General features: G+C 41.7%; 1 non-coding gene across 1 annotated transcript; it reads right to left on the bottom strand.

Annotated features, from left to right (window-relative positions):
* Nucleotides 1–21,774: 21,774 nt before the first annotated feature.
* On the bottom strand, nucleotides 21,775–21,881 carry LOC133787777 (small nucleolar RNA R71). The gene has a single exon (XR_009872778.1). It is a non-coding gene; the product is annotated as a small nucleolar RNA R71 (small nucleolar RNA).
* Nucleotides 21,882–23,528: the final 1,647 nt, after the last annotated feature.

Below are 23,528 nucleotides of genomic sequence, written 5' to 3'. Positions count from 1 at the left end.
ACATGTCCCATGGAGAAATACTATCATTGACATGATACAATTCTCGGGAGCACTTAGTCCCATCACAAACATATAATCGGGTGCAGTTTTCTTACCTTTCAATTTACTAGCTTTGATCCCTCGACTCCTTGAGCACGATCCCCCTCGAGCCCAAGTGCTCACCTAAACACAATCATGGGCCAAAGTCATTATCAATCCTCAAGTTCAAAACCTAGCCTCGGGGCCAATCCCGAGCCCCCGGGAAGTCCTAGTTCCACCAAACAAAGTAGTGGAATCAAACCCCAAACCCTAGGTCAAAAGCCCTTGCAAATAACCCTAAAATCCCCTTCAGAAGGCAGGGTAGCGCTACAGCGCTCATGGGAGGGCGCTACAGCGCTCATGGGAGGGCGCTACAGCGCTACAAACAGAAGCAAAACCCCATCAGCAAACTTGGCCTACCGCTATAGCGCCCAAAGGCTAGCGCTGTAGCGCTAGTCACAGACTGGCCAACACCAGTTTTTCCCTTCTGCGATTTCCTCGAACCAACCTCAACCAAAACTTTTCCAAATCTTCCCCAACCTCAAAAACAACCTTATGACCATACTCCACTCATTCCAAGCACCCCAAATACCTAGAACTCAAGCTCATGCATCCACAAACTCAAAATTCACCATAGCCACTCCCAAGCACTAAAACTCAACAGAAACCAACTGAATAACAAAGTTGGAGTTTAGAATTTATACCTCTGGTGGAATTTCGACCTCAAGGTGCCTCTAGACTTCCTTGGCTTGCTCCTCCTCAGCCTTAGGCCTGAATTCCCTAAATTTCCATCCAATTCAACTTAAACACCATAGCTCAAAGACCAGAAACAGAAACTGAAGAACTCTAAAGTCTTACCTCAAGTGCTGATGAATCCTTGCTAAACCTCTGCCAGTTTCTCAATCCTAGGTTAGGATCCTTGATGCTTAGTTAATCCCAGCTCTCCTCTGAGCTTCACTCCAGAAATCCTCAAGAAACAGATGAAGGAAATGTAAACCGACTTAGAAAACTCTCTCTGTTTTCTCCCTTTCTTTTTCCTTCCTTTTCCTTCTTTTTCAGACTTCTACACTTCTCAATAATTCCCACTAACATAAAGCCTTGGTATTACTTAACTCCTGTAAGCCAAATGACTATTATGTCCTCCCTATTAAATCTAAACCCTTTAATCCACTTAAGGGCATTCTAGTCATTTTACCCAATTCCCGCTAACTCCTCGAGTATTTCTAATATTTCCCGCTTAATTCCCGATACCTAATTAATCACCAATAATATTCCCTCAATGTCAAGATAGACTCCAGTATATTCACTAAATTCCCATTTATACCCCTAAGCTCACCCCAAGCCGGGTATAAATCCCCGCCATGACTTTTTTGCTACTTTGCTCACTAGGATCGTCTCGAGTCACAGATCACAGATATATCCACATAATAATGTGGTCTCGACAATTATCACATATATCAATACAGTTATGCCCATAATAGCCAAAATTACGATTATGCCCCTCTAACCTAATCAGGGCCTACATACATACTAATACACATAGTCATGCATCTCAAATACTCAAGTAGTCATATAACATGCTTTAAATCATAATCATGCATCTTAATCATTAAAGTCACACATAATTCCCATTATGCTCTCCAGGCACACTAATCAAGGCCCTTAAGCCTTATTAGTGAGTTTGGGTCGTTACATCACATGTTTTATTTTCATGATTATTTGTTTGATATAAACTTTTATTAAATCTCGAGCATATAGCTAATCGTATTTATAGTGAAGTAATCACAGTGGAATATAAATATGATTATATGTTCAAAATAAGTTAGTCCTAAGATTAGTTAGTGCACAAGATTTACACTGACTTGCCAATCTATGATATGATCTACTTACACATTGTAGTGTTATGTTCTTTCCAGAACATTAGCAAAGTAGATAAGATTGGATAGAACTGATATTGATAGTTGATAGGATAAGTAAACATACCATTATTATCTATTCTAGTCATATCATATAGTTGACCATAGGTCAATTCAATCTTAATTCTGAGTGGTTAGTATTCTAACTGATTGTATTATTTGAGTTCTTTGACTTGTTCATTACCAGCTTACCCTACGGAGTAGCCCATACTTACATCTTGGGAACTTGGTAGTATAATTGTCTGGGAGTGTTAATCATAGATATGAACATCTATAGCTTCTGATGAAGAAGTGAAACGATGGTTTCCTTTTAGTTTGGTTCAAGGTGCTAAATGATAGAGATCTCATTTCAGTAATTAATATTAGTTTACTGAAATATCATTTACAAGGAACTAAGTGTTTTAAGGATAAAATACAATGAGGGGTAAAACGATATTTTAGTCCCATCTCATTGTAGGCCGTCTATAGAGGATTGAGTGAAAATTATGGTTGTAACAATGGATAGTTAATAATGTATCTATATTTGTTATAGATCGTTCTATGAATTCAAGAGTGCAATTCCGAGTCTTTAGTGGAGTCACGAGGAATTAATAAGTTAGTAAATTTATTTGTTAGATTTATGATAACTTATTGGAGCTTGATTTCATAGGCCCATGGTGGTCCCCACTGTACATTGGATAAAATCATCTAGATAGTCTCAATTAATTGATTTAATTATCAATTAGAATTATCGAAGTTGACCAGGTCAATTTTGGATAGTTTCACAGAGTTATGTAATTTAGAGAAGAAAAGAGAAATTAGGGCAGATTTATTAATTAAGATAAATTGGTATCTAAATTAATAAATAAGTTTAAATCAAGGTTCAAATTATAAATAAATATTTAATTAATTAAATCAATAGAAAATAATACAGGCCTTTATTTTAAGTCCAATAGGCTTATAATCAAATGGAAAATTTCACGAGCCTAAAGCCCATGATAATTTTAACCTAAGGCTGATTATTGGCTATTATTTTATTGATTTTTTAATTAAATAAATGACCTAATTGAGTCTATAAAAGGAATGTTAAGAGAGAATTCAAAACATAAGTTCAGATTTCTAAAACACAAGTTTCTGATAGGTTTTAGATTCTCTCTAAACATAAGTAATTTTCTAAGCCTTATTGTTCTTCTATCTTCTTCTCTATGTATCTATCTCATGTGTTGAGAATTGCCCACCCTTTTCTAGGTGATTCTAAGGATACTTTGGAAGCCTATGAAGAAAATTGAAGATCGGTTCAATTTCTTGATAATACTCTGCGACAGAAAGGATACAAGGGTTAGAGAAACTGAAGGAAGGACTTATTCATTCCGCTGCGTATAATGTAAGTATTCTTATCATTATTTCTCTTTGAATTCAATTTTAGAAACATGTTCTAGGTTATCTCATATTAATTTGTTTAACATTAGATCTACATGAAAATAAATAAAGATCATGTATGAGTTTCCCAACATTCCCACCCTTAGGTTGAACTGAAACTGGTGCCATTATTGTCAAAAAACACAGAGTAGCGTTCCCTGACGGAACCTGCTATCTCAACCACCTAATCTCTTCCACTTGCTTTTGGAATCTTTCTTACATGCCAGCAAACATCTGCTGCCAATTTCAAGGGGCCGATGAAGGGTTCTGGCCCCGACTATCATCCACAACCTTGATATTAACAATGCCTTGTCCAATTGACTGCCTTGGATACATAACTTCTAAATCTGTCTATAGTCAATGACTTATCCTGTTAGGCATACTAATCATATCCGGAACTATACCATGAACAAAGCAAAACAATATAATAACCATATACATTATGCATACCAAGACACATGTCTATATTGTACATGCATCAATTATCAAGCCTTACTCCCACAAGATATGTACATATGTCATGCTCTTTATTATAGCATGCAGATAAGGCACATATGTTCAATTAAGCAACTAAGCACATAATCATGTTATTAGGTACCAAACCATGAGTCGAGCTTATCTTTAGCGGCGAATGTACATGCCCAACAAGTCTTCAGGAACCCTTAAACCTAGACCGCTCTAATACCAAGTTGTAACGCCTTGGATAGCCAAGATCATTACAGTGTGTATTTTAAATAATGTTGGATTTGCTAATCAAGTCATTTGGATATAAACGTGTAACTAAGGATAATTACTGGATTAGGGTTTAAAGATTTTGATCATAAGAATAGTTGGTTTCATTAACAAGTTTGAGTCTGTACGTGGGATCTCAAAAATAAGTGTTTACAAGGCATTTACAACTTCAAAAGAAATTATAACATAAGTCAACCTAAGCGGAAAAATTTAAGTTTTGGTTCTAGCCCCTGTTGATCCCTCGGCCGTGGCGGTTGAGCAGTGGAAAATGTACACGCCGCCCCTAAAGCTCTCCAACTCATGGCTGGTCCAACTTTCCCTTTCCCTTACCTGCACCATATAGCACCCATGAGCCAAGGCAACAAGAAAACTCAAATCAATAGATTCAATAAGCAATAGAATATAAACAATAAGCTTAATAGTAAAGTCAACTCAAACAAGCACATGATCCAAGTTAATAATCAATACGTTAAATAAGTGCAATCGACACTTCTGATTATTTAAGTGACCTTTAGGCCCGACTCTCTTAGGCCGAGCCCTTAGATCTTATTGATGACCCCGACTCTCTTACCGAGCTGCATTTTGCACGCTTAGTGTTGGCCTCGATGCCCTTAGGTCGAGCTTTAAGAATAGATATAAACAAGTATATAGATTGGATAACACAATCAGATGTAGCATATACAAGCATGCCTAACCGAATAATCACAATTATAACCACTGTCATATCCATTTACAGGGGTCTTAGCCCCGACCACAACCAGGGTGTAGTTTTCTTACCTCGAGTTCTGTGCGGTAGACAATACGGCCTCAAGTACGATCCTGATCCCGAGCCTTGCGATAATCTAGTCACAACATAAACATACTCGTATTAGGGATTAACTTTAAACCCCGAGCCTCACCCTAGACCTTATTCTTAAGATTACTATTCCCAGTTGCCGAGATGTTTGAAACATCCCCTGAGCCCCCAAGTGGGCCACCAAAAGGATTCCCAAACTCCCTGAGCCCTAATCCTAAAAATTAGGAAAGCCACATTTCATGACACCTGGCGCGATCGCGCCTGCCCTGGCGTGATCGCGCCTACAGAAAGTTTGGTCTTTCAGGGGTACTGGCATGATCACGCCCCTAGACTTGGTACCTCAATCCCAACAAAAGTTCTCTGGTTTCTGGGACACTAGCGTGGTCGCGCCACAACATAGTGCGGTCGTGCTAGGTCGCCAAAAACACCAAATGAGCCTAGAAAGTTCTTGTTCTTCCCTAATTCGAGAGTTACAATTTCCCTAGTACAACTAGACCCAAAATCGACCCTAAAGAGACATTTCCAGTAGAATAATGACCAAAAAACACCTCATATAACTTAGATAAACTATACCCAACACCAATTTCCCCACACAACACACTCAAAACTCAATTGAACACAATTTGCTATTTTTGGGTCTCAAACCAAACTATTCTCTCTATAATCTAAGAATCACATCACTAAGCTTGAATCCTAACAGTAACCAAGCATCAACAACAATTACAAACTTAATCCTATACCCATTTTCCCACTTAAACCATCAAAAACAAGTAAATCTCAAAATTCAAACCAAAGTGTCAAGGAAAATTCAAAAACATCCTCAAGAACAAGAAACCACAAAGAGAAGGAACAAGGATTGTACCTCTGGATTATGAAATCCTAACTTGAATTCAAAGTCTTCAGCAGCCTCCAATCCCCTTGCTTGCTAATAAGTATTGGGGTTTTATGCCCTAATTAAAACCCAATTTCTTTGTAATCTCATTTTATTATCAATAAAAGAATAGAAATCATTTTTGGCTTGGTTAATCACTTTGCTCACATGTTTTATTTTCATGATTATTTGTTTAATAGAAACTTCTATTAAATCTCAAGAATATAGCTAATCATATTTATAGTGACGTAATCACAGTGGAATATAAATATGATTATATGTTCAAGAATAAGTTAGTCCTAAGATTAGTCAGTGCACAAGATTTACACAGACTTGCCAATCTACAATATAATCTTCTTACACATTGTAGTGTTATGTTCTTTCCAAAACATTAGCAAAGTAGATAAGATTAGATGTATTTGTTACATTGGACTAGACCGATATTGACAGTAGATAGGATAAGTAAACATACCATTATTATCTATTCTAGTCATATCATATAGTTGACCATAGGTCAATTCAATCTCAATTCTGAGTAGTTAGTATTCTAACTAATTGTATTATTTGAGTTCTTTGACTTGTTTGTTACCAGTATACCCTACAGACTAGCCCATACTTACATCTTGGGAAATCGATAGTATAATTGAGTGGGAGTGTTAATCATAGATATGAACATCTATAACATCTTATTAATAAGTAAAATGATGGTTTCCTTTTAGTTTGGTTCAAGGTTCTAAATGATAGGGATCTCATTTCATTAATTAATATTAGTTTACTGAAATATCATTTACAAGGAACTAAGTGTTTTAAGGATAAAATACAATGAGGGGTAAAATGGTATTTTAGTCCCATCTCATTGTAGACCGTCTATAGAGGGGTGAGTGATAATTATGGTTGTAATAATGGATAACTAATAACGTATCTATATTGCTTATAGAGCATTCTATTCAAGAGTGCATTCTCAGTCTTTAGTGTAGTAACAAGGAATTAATAAGTTAGTAAATTTATTTGTTAAATTTATGATAAATTATTGGAGCTTGGTTTCATAGGCCCATGGTCCCCACAGTACCTTCGATAAAATCTTCTAAATAGTCTCAATTAATTAATTTAATCACCAATTAGAATTATCAAAGTTGACTAGGTCAATTTTGGATAGTTTCATAGAGTTATGCAATTTAGAGAAGAAAAGAGATTTTGGGGAAGATTTATTAATTAAGACAAATTGGTGTCTTTTGTCCATGTTTTCACCAAAGGATACGTGGCACTAAAAAATCGGTGCGGATAGGAAATGTGGCAAGGACGCGTGTCTCTTCAAGTGAGGCCATGCCTCGGGGGCAGTCCTCGGAGGGTGAATATCTCAAATAAAGGCCACATCCCTCAGATAAAGGTAGGGCACAAGCGTCTCTCTGAGGCCATGCCCCGAAAACTAGTTAGTAGTCCTCAAACTCTTTACAACTTCCACGTCAAGGACCTTGTCCTCAGGACCTAGAAGGCTAGCCAGGTGTTAGCCAGTGCAGGTTTGCAGTGTCAAAGGATCGTCTGACAACCTTTTAGGTGATCCGTCCACAGTAGTGTCAATTGTACGACTCATCAATTCGCATTCCCACTACGCCGTCTGACATGGAGATATGCGCGCATGCCCTGACTGTGTTAGTGGGATGTTCCACGTAAAGTAGGTAACTTTATGGAGTGGGCCCCCCATATCTCGCCTGGACCGTAGTCACTAATTAATGCAGCCTAATGCATTAAAGCGACATTAATACCCCAATAATGGGGAGAATGTGTATTAATTATAAATAATTAATATTAATGACCTAACCTCTATAAATAGGGTTGGGAGTCTCATTGTAAAGGATTCAAACATTTTAGAGAGAGAGAACCTTGTACTCAGAGCAATATAAACACTGCCTGAGAAAAACTCCATTGGAGCTTCCCCTAGCAAGCTTTCAATCTCCATAATACCAAAGACTTGTGGACTAGGCCTCTTTTATAGCCTGCACCACGTAAAAATTTTTGTGTTCTTGTTTGTTCATTTATTTTATCTCTCATCTTTTAGGTTGATAGCAAAAAAGGCAGTTAAAATTTTGGTGCTTTCATTGAGAGTTTGAAGAAAGCATGCAGAACATTTACAACCATGGTAACCACTCAAAGAAATGTCATAGATGATGTAGTCCCTCCTACCGGAAATGAAGGAGGGGAAACCACTCGACAACCACCTCAAGACATGTAATAACCCAAATTTTCTAATGAGGCTTAGGGCCTTGATTAGCGTGCCTAGAGGGCAATAAGTGAATTATTGTTATAATATGTGAATTTGTGTGAATATGTGATTAGTGATGCATGTTTAGGTGAGTTAAATATGCATGTGGGCCCCGTTTGGTTATTAGGGGCGTGTTTGTAATTTTAGCCCGTTGAGGGCATAAATGTGATATTTGTAATAATTGTGATATATTTGTGATATATCTGTGTTGCACGATCCGAGACAGTCCTAGGGAGCGGTTAGCTAGAAAGTCACAAAGGGACCGAAAATTCGACTCGGGATGAGTCGAGGGGCATTTTGGGTATTAGACATTTTATGGGGTTATCGGGTTATGGAAACAAATATTTTGAGATATATTTGAGGTTAAAATGTCTAGGAGGGAATATTGGGGAAATTTACCATTTTTCCCTCGGGGACGTTTTTGGTACCCCGAGCCTTGAGGTAACCTTAGGAACTTGGGTTAAGTAAAACAAAACCAAAAGAAGTCTTTAGAAAAAGAAGGAATCGATCCTCCCTTCTGCCTCTTCTCTCTCTTTATTTCTTCTCTGTCTTAGCAAGGGGAACTTTGGTGGAAATTACTCTAAACTAAGGAATTTCTACTGGGATTTTGGGAGCTAGAGGCTTGGAGCTTAGAGAACTGATTTGGGGATTCACTTCAGCTTAAGGTAAGCTTTAATTTCAGTGAATCGTATTGAGTAACTGCTGGTTTTCTTAGAGCATGCATGTGTGTTGAATGAAGAATTGACTTTGAGTTTGATAAGGTTTTTGGCTTGAGTTCTTGTTGGGTTTTGTTGCTAAATCTATAGTATAACCTCTGTGATGATTTGTTTGGATCGTTGGCTTGATTTTGGGGTTAATTGGATTAGTTTTTGAGGTAAAAATGGTGAGTTTTTCTGGGCTGAAGGGGTCGGGCTGCGGCGCTGTTCTTGCTGAGCCACGACCCCTTAGAACACCTGGGCGCCTAGAAGTGGAGGCGCGCCGCGGCGCCCTACAGGTAGGGCCACAGCGCGTGTAGGCTGAAATGAGGTAGGGCCACGGGTTGAGCTGGGGGCCACGACATGAGTTCCTAGGGCAACGACGCTTAGTGCATTTTTGGGTTTTTAAGAGGTTTTAGGCTCAGGAATTCAGTAGTTAAGGTTCGAGATGGATTTTATCACCCGGATTGATAGAAATCAATGTCGCAGAAAAAAGAATTTTAACCCAAAGCTATTCCATGGATTAGAACTTTATGGGTGGAATTTATTAATGCGTTGTGACTAGGATTTCAGTGAGGCTCAGACTAGGGGACTGTTCTCGGGACATCAGTGCTTGGAAAGCTCAGGCCACAGGTAAGAAAACTACTGTTCCCATAGAGCTTGTGTTGCAGGGCTCGACCCTATCTGACTGTGTTGCGGGGCATAGTCCTTCGGTTGAATTTATATGTGTTTGAGTATCTGTTCGGTATATTATGTGTTCATATAAATGAATGAACGGCGACGGCCAGGAACGGCAAAGGCCGGGAACGGCGAAGGGGCCGGGAGCAACGTTTAGCACGCAGAGTGCAAGTTGCCAAGGCGAGACCCTAAAGGATATCTGGGATATCCTCACGGTGTGGACTGCGAACCCAGGGCCTGGTAAAGCACCTGGGACTGCATGGCCGTATGTGGTTAGCCTGAAGATGGCTTATTTATATGTTAAGTGTGTGATATGCTTATGTTATCTGCTTGTGAGGGTTTTCTTGCTGGGCTTCAGCTCACGGGTGCTCTGTGGTGCAGGTAAGGGCAAGGGGAAGGTTGATCAACCATGAGTATGGAGAGCGTGAAGCGGCGTGTACATATTTGGCTTGCCTGGCTACCACGGCCGGGAGTATTTTGGGAGATGGTTGTATAAAACCCAGATTTTGTTGTTTAGTCGACTTTAGTTATACTTTTGAGTTGTAAATATTTCTAAACAATATTTTGGGATCCCAAATGTCAAACGCTTTATGATTTTCAGCAAATGGAATTATTTTCAAAGTTTATGACTCTGTTTATATGGTTTAATTACACTTTTGTCTTAAAACCTCCATTAGCGAGTTAGTGTATGTTTTAAACTCACTTAGTAACGGCTCTAAGGAAGTAGGGCGTTACAACTTGGTATCAGAGCGAGCCAAGGTTTATGGTTTTGGAGAATGACTGAACATGTACGCTCGCTGTCAGTGGCAAGTTCGGCTCAAGGTTGGTTGGTAATAATTGACCTATATGTTTGAATATGTGTTTAAATGCCCTGTTTGCCTGTTTATTTCATATAGAGTATGATGAATGCGTTAACATATGAATGATGTTAGTGCATGGCCCATTGTGTGTTATATGCTATCTGTATGTTATGTGGATTGGTACTCATGGTTGACTGATGTGATTGGGAGGTGGTTTTGGATGTTGTTATCATGCTTGATGAGCGGTGTCATTGATTGCAGGCATATTTGTTGAGATGCCTCGACAATCATCCAGACTCCACAGCAGTTGGGCCGAGGATGATAACCAGGGTCAGGACCCTCCACCTGCCCCACAGAATTAGCAATAGATGTTTGCCGAAATGGAAGCAAGACTGCAATGAACAGAAGAAGAAATTCGACAGTTGAGGCAACGGGCCCCTCCACAGGTCACTGGGTTGCCAATTTAGCAAGTTATGGCACCAGTGCCGGTTCAACCTGTTGTGGAGAACAAGTGGGAACCTTTATATGAGAGGTTCAGGAAGCAGCATCCTCCCACCTTTGAGGGTGGATCAGACCCACTACGGGCAGAGCAGTGGATGAATATGATTTCCTCTATTCTCGATTTTATGAGGGTTGAGGGGAATGAGAGGGTAGCTTGTGCAAGCTATATGTTTAGAGAGGATGCCTGCATCTAGTGGGATGTAGCAGTTCAGAGGAGAAATGTGACAGATATGACCTGGAAAGAGTTTAGGAACATTTTCAATGAGAAGTATTACAGCGTTGCAGTTCGAGCTGCGAAGGTTGACGAGTTTATCAACCTGACCCAGAACCGGTTGATCGTGACAGAGTATGCTCTGAAATTTGACCGATTGGCGAAGTTTGTGCCAGATTTAGTGCCGACAGATGCAGCCAGAAGAGACAAATTCATATGGGGATTGAATGTTATGATCGTCCGCGATGTGAAGATCACCTTGGATCTAGAGACTACTACCTATGCTCAGGTTGTAGACAAGGCCCTTACCGCTGAGGGGGCCGAGGACCAGAATTTGGAGAGAGAGCGCTGTTAGGCATGATGCCAGGAGGACGGTGCCTCCTTTTATTAGATCCAGTCGAGGTAGTGGCTCCAGTGAGCAGAAGAGGAAGGCCCCATATTCTTTTGTTCCTCCTAGTTCAGATAGGAGGGCATGAGGTGCTTCTAGTGGCCATCAAGGCGGAAGTGACAACTAGAGGAGTTTTCCAGTATGTCCACGGTGCAGAAGATGAGACCAGGGTGAGTGTAGGATTAGAGCCTGCTTTGTCTGTGGGAGTGCCAATCATCTGAAGAAGGACTGCCCACAAGCTAGGAAGGAGGAGCCGAAACAGGGCGACAGTCTCGCTCCTGCCAGGGTATTTACTTTGACTCAGACTGAGGAAAAGGCTAGCCCCTCGGTTGTGACAGGTTAAATTTCTAAATGCTGGTTCTTCTTATACTGCATTGTTTGATTCGGGAGCTACCCGTTCATTTGTGTCTGCTAGAGTGATAGATCAACTGTGTAGACCTAGTGTTTTGTATGTTAGGGGTTTCCAAACTTTGTTACCAACTGAGGAACTGGTAGTCTCTAGGAGGTGGATTAGAGCTTTACCAGTAGAGGTAGATGGTAGGGAATTGTTTGCTGATCTGAATGAGCTTGCGATGGATGACTTCGATATGATCCTAGGGATGGATTGGTTATCGAAGTATGGGGCGACGATTGAATGCAAGCGCAAGATGGTGACTTTTGAACCAGAAGGGGAGGTGCCATTTGTATTTGTGGGGACGGTTAGTGGATCGCGGGTACCTATGATTTTAGCACTGAAGGCTAGAGACCTGATCCAGGGAGGTTGCATAGGATTCCTAGCGAATGTTGTGGATACCTCTAGGGTTGTGTCGGTTGGACCGGGGGAGACCAGATTGGTATGTGAGTTTCCATATTTGTTTCCAGCAGATCTACCAGGGCTGCCGTCGCAGCAGGAAATTGATTTTGTTATAGAATTGGTACCAGGGGCAGAGCCAGTATCTAGGACACCTTACAGAATGGCTCTGACAGAGTTGAAGATTCAGTTGCAGGAGTTACTGGATTTGGGGTTCATCAGACCGAGTTTCTCACCATGGGGTGCTCCAGTGTTGTTTGTCAAGAAGAAGGATGGATCTCTTAGGATGTGTATTGACTACAGGGAGCTGAATAAGTTGACCATTAAGAATAAGTATCCACTGCCTAGGATTGATGATTTTTTTGACCAGCTGCAGGGAAAGACAGTGTTTTCTAAGATAGATCTCCAGTTAGGTTACCATTAGTTAAGGATCAAAGAGGAGGACATACCAAAGACTGCTTTTCGCACAAGGTATGGACACTATGAATTCCTGGTTATGTCCTTTGGATTAACCAATGCCCCATCAGCTTTTATGGACATGATGAATAGGGTTTTTAAGGACTATTTGGACAAGTTTGTGATTTTGTTCATCGACGACATCTTAGTGTACTCACAGTCAGAGACAGAGCTTGAACAACATCTACGTTTGGTGTTGCATTGGTTGAGGGAGCATAGGTTATATGCTAAGTTCAGCAAGTGTGAGTTCTGGTTACCGCGAGTTACATTTCTGGGCCATATAGTCAGTAAGGAGGGGATTCTAGTTGACCTAAGTAAGATTGAGGCAGTGAGAGACTGGCCTAGATCGAGCAGTGTTCCTGAAGTGAGGAGTTTTCTGGGTTTGGTAGGGTATTATCGGTAGTTTGTTGAGGGGTTCTCGAGGATAGCTACGCCGTTGAAGGAATTGACAAAGAAGAAGACAAAGTATGTTTGGACGGATAGATGTGAGAACAGTTTCAAAGAATTGAAGCGGCGTCTAATAACTGCGCTAGTATTGAGTTTACCGACAGAGAATGAGAAGTTTGTGGTTTATTGCGATGCTTCCAGGCAGGGTTTAGGGTGTGTGCTGATGCAAGCTGGTAAGGTGATAGCCTATGCATTGAGGCAGTTAAAGGAGTATGAGCAGAGATATCCCACGCATGATCTAGAATTGGCAGTGGTGGTATTAGCACTTAAGATTTGGAGACATTATCTATATGGTGAGAAGTGCGACATATACACCGACCATAAGAGTTTGAAGTACTTCTTTACTCAGAAGGATCTGAATATGAGCCAGAGACGGTGGCTGGAGTTGGTCAAGGATTATGATTGTGACATTCTATACCATCCTGGGAAGGTTAATGTAATGGCTGATGCATTGAGCCGGAAAGGCCCAGGACAGCTGTTCAGTTCAAGACAGATATCTGATAAGCTAGCTAAGGAGATGACTAGAGCGGGTATAGAGTTGGTGGTTGTTTGGTTAGCCAACATCACTCTTCAGTTTATGCTCCTTGAGAGGATCAAGGAGGCACAGGGGAATGATTCCCAGTTGAGGGGTTACAGGGAGAATGTCTTAGTCAGAGCGGCTAAGGACTTCTCTATCTTGGAGATGGGGATACTGAAGTACAAGGGTCGGATCTGTGTTCCGATGGATTCAGATATCCAGCGAGAGATCTTAGATGAACTGCATATCACTCCCTATTCTTTACATCCGGGTACGACAAAGATGTACCAGGATCTGAGAGCTTTGTATTGGTGGTCGGGCATGAAGAGGGATGTGGTGGATTATGTGGTCAAATGCCTAACTTGTTATCAGGTTAAGGCTGAACATCAGAGACCTGCAGGGTTACTGCAGCCTCTAGGGATTTCGGAGTGGAAGTGGGAAGATATCGCCATGGACTTCGTGGTTGGTTTGACAAAGACCGTGGGACAGCATGATTTGGTGTGGGTGATTGTGGATAAATACACCAAGTCTGCTCACTTTTTACCAGTCAAGATGACTTATACTGTGGAGCAGTATGCTGAGTTATATGTGAAGGAAATTGTACGACTTCATGGGGCTCCAAGGTCGATAGTATCCGACAAGGACCCCATCTTCACCTCCAAGTTCTGGGAGAGTCTGCAGAAGGCTATGGGCACACAACTACGGTTTAGTACCGCTTATCATCCTCAGACAGATGGTCAGACTAAGAGGACGATTCAGATATTGGAGGACATGTTACGAGCCTGTGTGGTGGATTTTGGGGGATCTTGGAGTAAGTATCTCCCTTTGATTGAGTTCTCGTACAACAACAACTATCAGGTGACTATAAGAATGGCTTCGTATGAGATGCTTTCTGGGAGAAAGTGCTGATCACCTATCCATTGGGATGAGACAAGTGAGAGGAGGTATTTAGGTCCTGAAATGGTTCAGATGACCAATGAGGCGGTTGAGAATATTAGAGCTCGAATGCTCGCCTCCCAGAGTCGCCAAAAGAGTTACTCAGACCTGAAATGCAAGAGCGTGGAATTTTAGGTTGGTGACCATGTGTTCCTTAGGGTTTCACCTTTGAGGGAAGTGAAACGGTTTGGTGTTCGGGGCAAGCTGAGCCCTAAATTTGTTGGCCCCTTTAAGATTATGGAGCAGATTGGAGAGGTAGCTTACAGGTTGGCGATGCCTCCAGCCTTGTCAGGGGTTCATGATGTGTTTCACGTGTCCATGCTCCGGAAGTACGTGTTTGATTCAACCCATGTTCTGAGTTATGAGAATTTGGAATTGGACCAGGATTTTTCTTACGAGGAGAAACCGGTTCAGATTCTTGACCGGAAGGACAAAGTTTTGCAGAGCAAGACCATCGCCTTGGTGAAACTGCTGTGGAGGCGACGTGGGAACTTGAGTCAGAAATGCAAAAGCAGTATCCTGAGATGTTCAGGTAATTTCAAGGACGAAGTTTCTGTAAGGAAGGGATAGTTGTAATGACCCAAATTTGCTAATGAGGCTTAGGGCCTTCATTAGCGTGCCTGGAGGGAAATAAGTGAATTATTGTTATAATATGTGAATTTGTGTGAATATGTGATTAGTGATGCATGTTTAGGTGAGTTAAATATGCATGTGGGCCCCATTTGGTTATTAGGGGCATGTTTGTAATTTTAGCCCGATGAGGGCATAAATGTGATATTTGTAATAATTGTGATATATTTGTGATATATCTGTGTTGCACGATCCGAGACAGTCCTAGGGAGCGGTTAGCTAGAAAGTCACAAAGGGACCGAAAATTCGACTCGGGACGAGTCGAGGGGCATTTTGGGTATTAGACATTTTATGGGGTTATCGGGTTATGGAAACAAATATTTGGAGATATATTTGAGGTTAGAATGTCTAGGAGGGAATATTGGGGAAATTTACCATTTTTCCCTCGGGGACATTCTTGGTACCCCGAGCCTTGAGGTAACCTTAGGAACTTGGGTTAAGTAAAGCAAAACCAAAAGAATCCTTTAGAAAAAGAAGGAACCGACCCTCCCTTCTGCCTCTTCTCTCTCTTTATTTCTTCTATGTCTTAGCAAGGGAAACTTTGGTGGAAATTACTCAAAACTAAGGAATTTCTACTGAGATTTTGGGAGCTAGAGGCTTGGAGCTTAGAGAACTGATTTGGGGATTCACTTCAGCTTAAGGTAAGCTTTAATTTCAGTGAATTGTATTGAGTAACTGCTGGTTTTCTTAGAGCATGCATGTGTGTTGAGTGAAGAATTGACTTTGATTTTGATAAGGTTTTTGGCTTTAGTTCTTGTTGGGTTTTGTTGCTAAATCTATAGTATAACCTCTGTGATGATTAGTTTGGATCGTTGGCTTGATTTTGGGGTTAATTGGATTGGCTTTTAAGGTAAAAATGGTGAGTTTTTATGGGCTCAAGGGGTCGAGCTGTGGCGTTGTTCTTGCTGAGCCGCGACCTGGGCGCCTGGAAGTGGAGGCGCGCCGCGGCGCCCTACAGGTAGGGCCGCGACCTGTGTAGGCTGAAATGAGGCAGGGCCTCGGGTTGAGCTGGGGGCCGCGATGCTTAGTGCATTTTTGGGTTTTTAAGAGGTTTTAGGCTTGGGAATTCAGTAGTTAAGGTTTGGGATGGATTTTATCAGCCGGATTGGTAGAATTCAATGTCCCGGAAACTAGAATTATGACCCAAAGCTATTCAATGGATTAGAACTTGATGGGTGGAATTTGTTAATGCATTGTGACTAGGATTTCGGCAAGGCTCGGACTAGGGGACTGTTCTCGGGACATCGGTGCTTGGAAAGCTCAGGACATAGGTAAGAAAACTATTGTTCCCATAGAGCTTGTGTTGCAGGGCTCGGCCCTATCTGACTGTGTTGCAGGGCGTAGGCCTTCGGTTGAATTTATATGTGTTTGAGTATCTGTTTGGTATATTATGTGTTCATATAAATGAATGAACGGCGACGGCCAAGAACGGCGAAGGCTGGGAACTGCGAAGGCTGGGAACGGCGAAGGGGCCGGGAGCAGCGTTTAGCATGCGGAGTGTGAGTTGCCAGGGTGAGACCCTAAAGGATACCTTGGATATCCTCACGGTGTGGACTGCGAACCCAGGGCCTGGTAAAGCACCTGGGACAGCATGGTCGTATGTGGTTAGCATGAAGATGGCTTATTTATATGTTAAGTGTGTGAGATGCTTATGTTATCTGCTTGTGAGGGTTTTCTTGCTGGGCTTCGGCTCACGGGTGCTCTGTGGTGCAGGTAAGGGCAAGGGGAAGGTCGACCAACCATGAGTTCGGAGAGTGTGAAGTGGCGCGTACATGTTTGGCCTGCCTGGCTGCCACGACCGGGAGTATTTTGGGAGATGGTTGTATAAAACCCAGATTTTGTCGTTTAGTCGACTTTAGTTATACTTTTGAATTGTAAATATTTCTAAACAATATTTTGGGATCCCAAATGTCAAACGCGTTATGATTTTCAGCAAATGGAATTATTTTCAAAGTTTATGACTCTGTTTATATGGTTTAATTACACTTTTGTCTTAAAACCTCGATTAGCGAGTTAGTGCACATTTCAAACTCACTTAGTGACAACTCTAAGGAAGTAGGGCGTTACAGGACATGCTTGAGATGGTAGAGGATTATGACGAAGACATCGAGTACGACAACGAAGATGACAGTTGTGACCAAAAGTATTATGAGAAAGAATAACCTCAGCCCATGGATGAGGAGGAGGCACCGGAAGTGGTGGTGCTCCATGAACAGATGGCCACTTAGCTGCAAAAGATTGATGCCCAAAAGGGTAACACGCTGCCCTACAAGAGATGGTACTTTCCATGAAGTCCACTCTGGTGGCCCAAGGGCTACAAGTGGACCCCAATGGTAATGTATCAACTGGGCACCCAACCGGCGTGCCACCTACGCACCCTATTGGAGTGCCTCCTGTAAATGCAGACGAGGTGCTCCTCAAGCACCCGCTTGAAAAGGTGCGTGATCTGCCAGTTGGAGTGCCCACAAAGCACCTAGCAAGAGGTGGAACCCCAGTGCCACCATAGGATCGTGGCAAAGGAAAAGTTGACGATAACCCTACTCTAAAACAGAAGAAGGCTTGTCAAGATCACAAGGGCCATCAGATTCCCAAGCAGGCTAGTAAGGGTAATGGCCTAGGGGCCCGAGGACACCGCCAAGCTGTCAGCGCCCGTGGAGCTCGGGGCTTGGAGGTGATGTCCCCCTAGGACCTTGCCAGCCCTGTAGGAAATATGGGCCAGGGGTCCGCCCAAGGAACATCTCCCTGAACTGAGAACGTGGCATCAATATCTCTATAAATGATGAGAATATCGAGTCTGACAGAGAAACCGAGGTGATTCGTCCCAAGGTCAAGCTGACCTACAAGACAACCTTAATGGCCGAAGGTGCAATAAGGCCAATGGGTGTGAGCCCACCAGGAAAGGTCTATCAAACCTACAGGATAACCTCAATGCCCGAAGAAGAGATAACCTAGTGAAGAGCGTCAATCGAGACTGCGACCTGCTCTACACGGAATTAGAGAGTCTGAAAAGGATCATGCTAAGAATGGCCAGACGGTAAGGCCACGACTTAGACTCGAAAGACAAGGAAGGGGAACCATGCGCTCCCCACATTGTGGAAGCCCCTTTGCCATAGGGTTTCAAGATGTCGGCCATCCTGCCCTACACTGGCAGCTGGGACCCCACCGACCACCTTTTGAAGCTCAATAGATTGATGTTGGTGCATCGCGTCTCTGATGACGCTAAATGTCATGTGTTCCCGATCACTGTAACGGGACCGACAGATGAGTGGTTCAAGAAGCACTGGCCAGGATCCATTCAATCATGGCACCAACTATCGTCTGCCTTCCGAAGACAACTCATAGGAGCTCGGAAGCGGAGCTTCGAGGTCAATGCCTTGGCCAACTTAAAACAAGGGCCCTTCGAGACCCTCAAGGCCAACATCAAATGCTTCAAGGAGGAGGTAGCGGGAACCAAGAGGGTTGACGATGGCCAGTAGTTGATGGCCTTGCAGGTTGGCATCTGTGTGGGATCCCTGCTTTGGGATGACCTTCAGCTGAGGGGATGTCAATGGCTTGACGACTTCATTTGTCGGGCACAAGAGTATATTAGGTGGGAGGATGCCCAGATTGGAGCATTCGGAGCACCTGTCGCCTTCCCCACTCCGACCGTACCTGGCACCTTGGCTTTGGGGATCTAGTATCCCCTTACGCTCCTATCCAACTAGGCTTAGGAGGAGTTCAGCCAGCCTGAACGTCCCGCCCACAAGTTTTAGTGCCATGCTGACTTCTGGTTTCACTGTGGCCCCGACAAGATACAGAGCGACGTCCACTAGATACAATGCTTTTTCAGCCTGCATTCAGTGCTGGAATTGTTGCTCCATCCCAGTCTGTTGTACCTATTCGAACCCCCAACAATAGTAGACGTGGGGGCAAGGGCAAGGGTCGGAAGCCCAAGGGAAATGGAAACGCCAGGTCGAGCAGGGAACTACCTCTGGTGAGAAGAATGTCTCGCACTACTCTGAGTATACTAACTTGGTAGACTGCCGAGAGAATATCTTCATGGCCACGAAATATCATGTTCACTATCGAAAGCCACAACCCATCCGGAGGGGCAGGGAAAGGCGAGATCCAGGCAAGTTTTGTCATTTTCATAACGACATAGGGCACAAAACCAATGATTGCCGCCAGCTTAACTATGAGATCAAAAGCCTCATAAAGTTGGGACATCTCCACCAATATGCTAAGGGTGGAGAGCATCAGGCACAACTCCCCGCAGCGGGAACTCCCATGCCACATGTTGCTTTGCAGATCCCTCCCGTGGCCCAACAACATCCAGTGGTCTAAGGACCTCCCCTGGTGAACGGGCGAGTAGGAACCATTTCATGAGGGCCCCACTTGGGGGTACCTCCCGAGGCTTGAAAAATAGGTATGCGCAAGCTTTAAATCACGAAAACGAGATGATGGCTTTGGCTTAGTTGCCTGCCCAAATGCCCCGAATAACTGACCAAGTCATAACATTCTCCAAAGATGATGCTCGGAGAGTACACTTCCCGCACCACGACCCGTTGGAAATTGAGAGCCAAGTCTCCAACAAAATGGTGGCGCAGATTCTGGTGGATAATGGGAGTTTGGTGAACATCTTGTTTAATTTAGCCTTCGAGAAAATGGGGTTGACCAATGAAGATTTTTCCTCGTGCGCCTCAACTCTTTACGGATTCTTGAGTCTTGCTTTGTGTTGTGTTTAGGTTGTGTTTTAAGCAGTTTTTATTAAGTTTTTCTATTATTTATTGTAGTATTACGCTTTTCTTTGTTGTTTTTTAGGGTTTAGTCAATAAATAAAGGAAAAGAGCAAATGAAGAAAATTAGCAGAAAATGATAAAAAATTGACTTTTTGATGTTGTTTCCGTGAAAAGATGATTCCTCAAGATATTTTATGGCTTCGGTGAATTTTTAGGACAAAAAGTGTTTAAATTGAAGGAGTTATTAAGGGGTACGACACAGCTTGGTGGCACTGCGACCAGGTCCTTTACAAAATGTTTGTTTTCAAGGTTCTTCACGGGCCGCAACACTGGAAAGAGGGGCTACGGCGCTGAAGAATTCACAAGCTCAGAAAAATGCACGGGCCACGGCAGAGAAATAGATTGGCTGCGGCTCTCCTGAACGAAGGGAGCCAAGATTAGGGACACGGGCTGCGATGGTTGAATAGCTGGGCTGTGGCCCGCATTGCTTCAAAAAGAAAATTAGGTTATAAACCTAATTTCGAAAGGAGAGATGTTTTTAGACTTTTTGGGGAGGACAATATTGGGGAGCAAGGAATACACCGTGGAGTATCGCCAATTATTTTTTCCAACAATTCTTTTCCTTTTACCTTTGAATTCTATGTTATTTTCCATTGTTGTTTATGTTTAGAATGATGATTATGAACTAAATTTGTTATTAGAGATTTTAATTGAGTCACTTGAACTCCTATTATAATCTAATGCAAAGTTGATTTTCTTCTTCAATTTTTGAGTATTTTTCCTATCTATGCTTATTGTTTGATATTTGATTGGCCATCTAGTATCATAATCTACATGTTTTTTAATCAAAATCTAAAAAGTGAGATTTAATTATGCTTTGATAAGTTAGACATAAGCTCAATCATAGAATGAGAGTATCATGATTGTTTATGTGGCATATAAAAATTGTGAATGCTAATGCTTCCTAGTGGATGAATTTATCAGAGAAATATAGAAAATTTTCATCTAGGTCGAGGTTTGTAATTTGTAACTTGATTATAAACTACTTTTGACAAATTGCTAGCTTGATAAGAAGGAGAAAAGAAAGCCTGTATTAGTAAATGATAGGAGGGATAGTTGATGAGATTAAAACCCCTAATTGTTTAATCTTGAATTTATTTCTTTTGTTTCTTTATCTTTCTTTATTCTTGAAATTTACAATAGTTTATGTTCTTGTTCTTTACTTTTACAACCAAAAATATTGTTAACCAAATAGAAACAAAAAAATTAATTGATTGGTAATTGATAATTCAATCCTTGTGGGATGATACTTGGTCTTACCAAGATCTATTACAAATTCCAACTGTGTGCACTTGCATAACTATTAAATTATGCAAAAAAAATTTGGCGCCATTGCTGGGGACTAAAAATTATCAATATCATATTAGTTAATTTTATTTCTAATTTGGTTGTTCTTTGAACTGTTTCTAACTTGTTTTGCGTCAGGAGCAGATAGCCTTGTTCCTATTAATCTTGAGATTGAGAAAGCATGCAGGCAGAATTGTAGGAACAAAAGAGCTACTAGTCCAACTGTGGTTAAGGCTAATCCTCAAAACAACGATGGGTTGAATGGAGGGGTGCCAGAAGTGGTGCTAGGATGAGCTCAGAATCCCTTTGTGAGAAGCTTACGGGATTATGTACTCCCAACTATTATGGGAGTGCAAACATGTATAAAGACCGGCTGTGGAGGCTAATAACTTTGAGATTAAGTTGGCGATTTTACAAATGGTGCAGTCCACCATGCAATTTGGTGGCTTACCTTTAGAAGACCCTCACATACATTTTGCTAATTTTCTAGAGATTTGTGCAACATTCAAGTATAATGGGGTGAGCAATGATGTAATTAGGTTATTCCCATATTCGCTACGGGAAAGACCTAAAAGTTGGTTGAAATCCCTTCAATCCAATTCTATAATTACTTGGGAGGATTTGGCTCAGAAATTCCTTGCCAAGTTCTTTCCTCCATCAAAGGCTGCTAAATTAAAGGGGGAGATCAATAATTTTTACTAGCTTGAGGGGGAATCTTTATATGACTCTTGGGAGAGGTTCAAGGAACTGTTGAGAAAGTGTCCTCATCAAGGCATTGAAAAGTGGATGTTGGTCCACAAATTTTACAATGGATTGTGTGGTACTACTTGCACCATAATTGATGCCGCAGTTGGAGGGGCATTTGTGAGTAAAAGTGCCAACGAGGCATATGTGTTGTTAGAAGACATGGCCACCAAAAACCACCAATGATCTGATGAGAGGTCAATCGGTGTTAGAAAGGTTGCCGGAGTTCATGAAATTGATGCCATCACTGCCTTGATTGCTAAGGTTGCTTTCTTAACAAAACAGTTGCAACATAATATTATGTCTGCTAATGCCATTCAGATGTCAGCAGGTTGTGAAATTTGCGATGGTCCTCACCCATTTGAGTAGTGTATGACAACAAAGTTCAATAACACCATCCCTATGGAGCAAGTCAACATGATGAGTAATTTTAATAGGCAAGCCAACAATCCTTTCTCCAATTTATTTAATCTAGGGTGGAGAAATCACCCTAATTTTTCATGGAGAAATAATCAGGGCCAACAACCTCAATTCCAACCTCAATCTCAACAGATTTTGCCTCAACCTCCAACACCACAACCTAGGCCACCAGTTCCTGAAGAGAAGTCAAATGAGTTACAAGCTGCACTGTTGACCTTGACTAACTCCCAATCTCAGTTTATGATTGAAACTCGGTCATCTATCAGAAGTATTGAAATGCAAGTGGGTCAATTGAAAAATATGTTACAAAGTAGACCTCAAGGAAATTTGCCAAGTAATACTGAGGCCAATCCTAAGGAGCAGTGCAATGTTATCTCCTTGAGGAGCGGTAAGGAGTTGGTGGAGTCAGTTGAGATATATAGTATTCCATCAAAAATGGAGTATGAGAAGAAGAATAAGGTGGATGGAAGAGGTTAATGAGAACCTTGAGAAGAAGCAGCCAGAAATAAGTATTGAGCATCACATCAAGATCCCATATCCTCGGAGGCTGCAAAGAAGACACTTGACAAGCAATTTTCCAAGTTCTTAGATGTTTTCTGAAAACTTCACATAAACATTCCCTTTGCAGAAGCTTTAGAACAAATGTCGAGTTATGTGAAGTTCATGAAGGAAATCTTGTCGAAGAAAAGGAAACTAGAGGATTATGAGACAGTTGCACTTATTGAGGAGTGCAATGCAATATTGCAAAGGAAACTACCTCCCAAGGTTAAATATCCGGGTAGCTTTACCATTCTTTGTACTATAGGGAATGCATTTTTTGAGAAGGCATTATGTGATTTAGGGGCAAGTGTGAATCTGATGCCTCTATCTATCTATAGAAAATTGAAATTGGGAGAAGCTTGCCCCTACTACCATGTCCCTACAAATGGCGGATCGTTCAGTGAAGCACCCAAGAGGTATTATTGAGGATGTATTGGTGAAAGTGGACAAGTTCATCTTTCCTCCAGACTTTATTATTCTTGATATGGAGGAAGATGAAAATATTCTAATTATTCTTGGGAAAACATTTTTATCTACTGAAAGGGCGCTAATTGATGTACAACAATGGGAATTGAAGCTGTGAGTGCAAAATGAGGAGGTAACATTTAATGTTCTTAGATTTGATAACAGGAGGCGGTAGTAAGGTGGAAGCTATCAAGAGAAAGGCCATTACTCAAGTTGGTAGTCGAACATTGCGTAATCGTGTGAAAAGGTTCTTT

Source organism: Humulus lupulus, chromosome 6, assembly GCF_963169125.1.
Source record: "Humulus lupulus chromosome 6, drHumLupu1.1, whole genome shotgun sequence".
In the NCBI taxonomy this organism is placed as follows: domain Eukaryota; kingdom Viridiplantae; phylum Streptophyta; class Magnoliopsida; order Rosales; family Cannabaceae; genus Humulus; species Humulus lupulus.
This window is presented reverse-complemented; position numbering and strand designations above follow the sequence as displayed.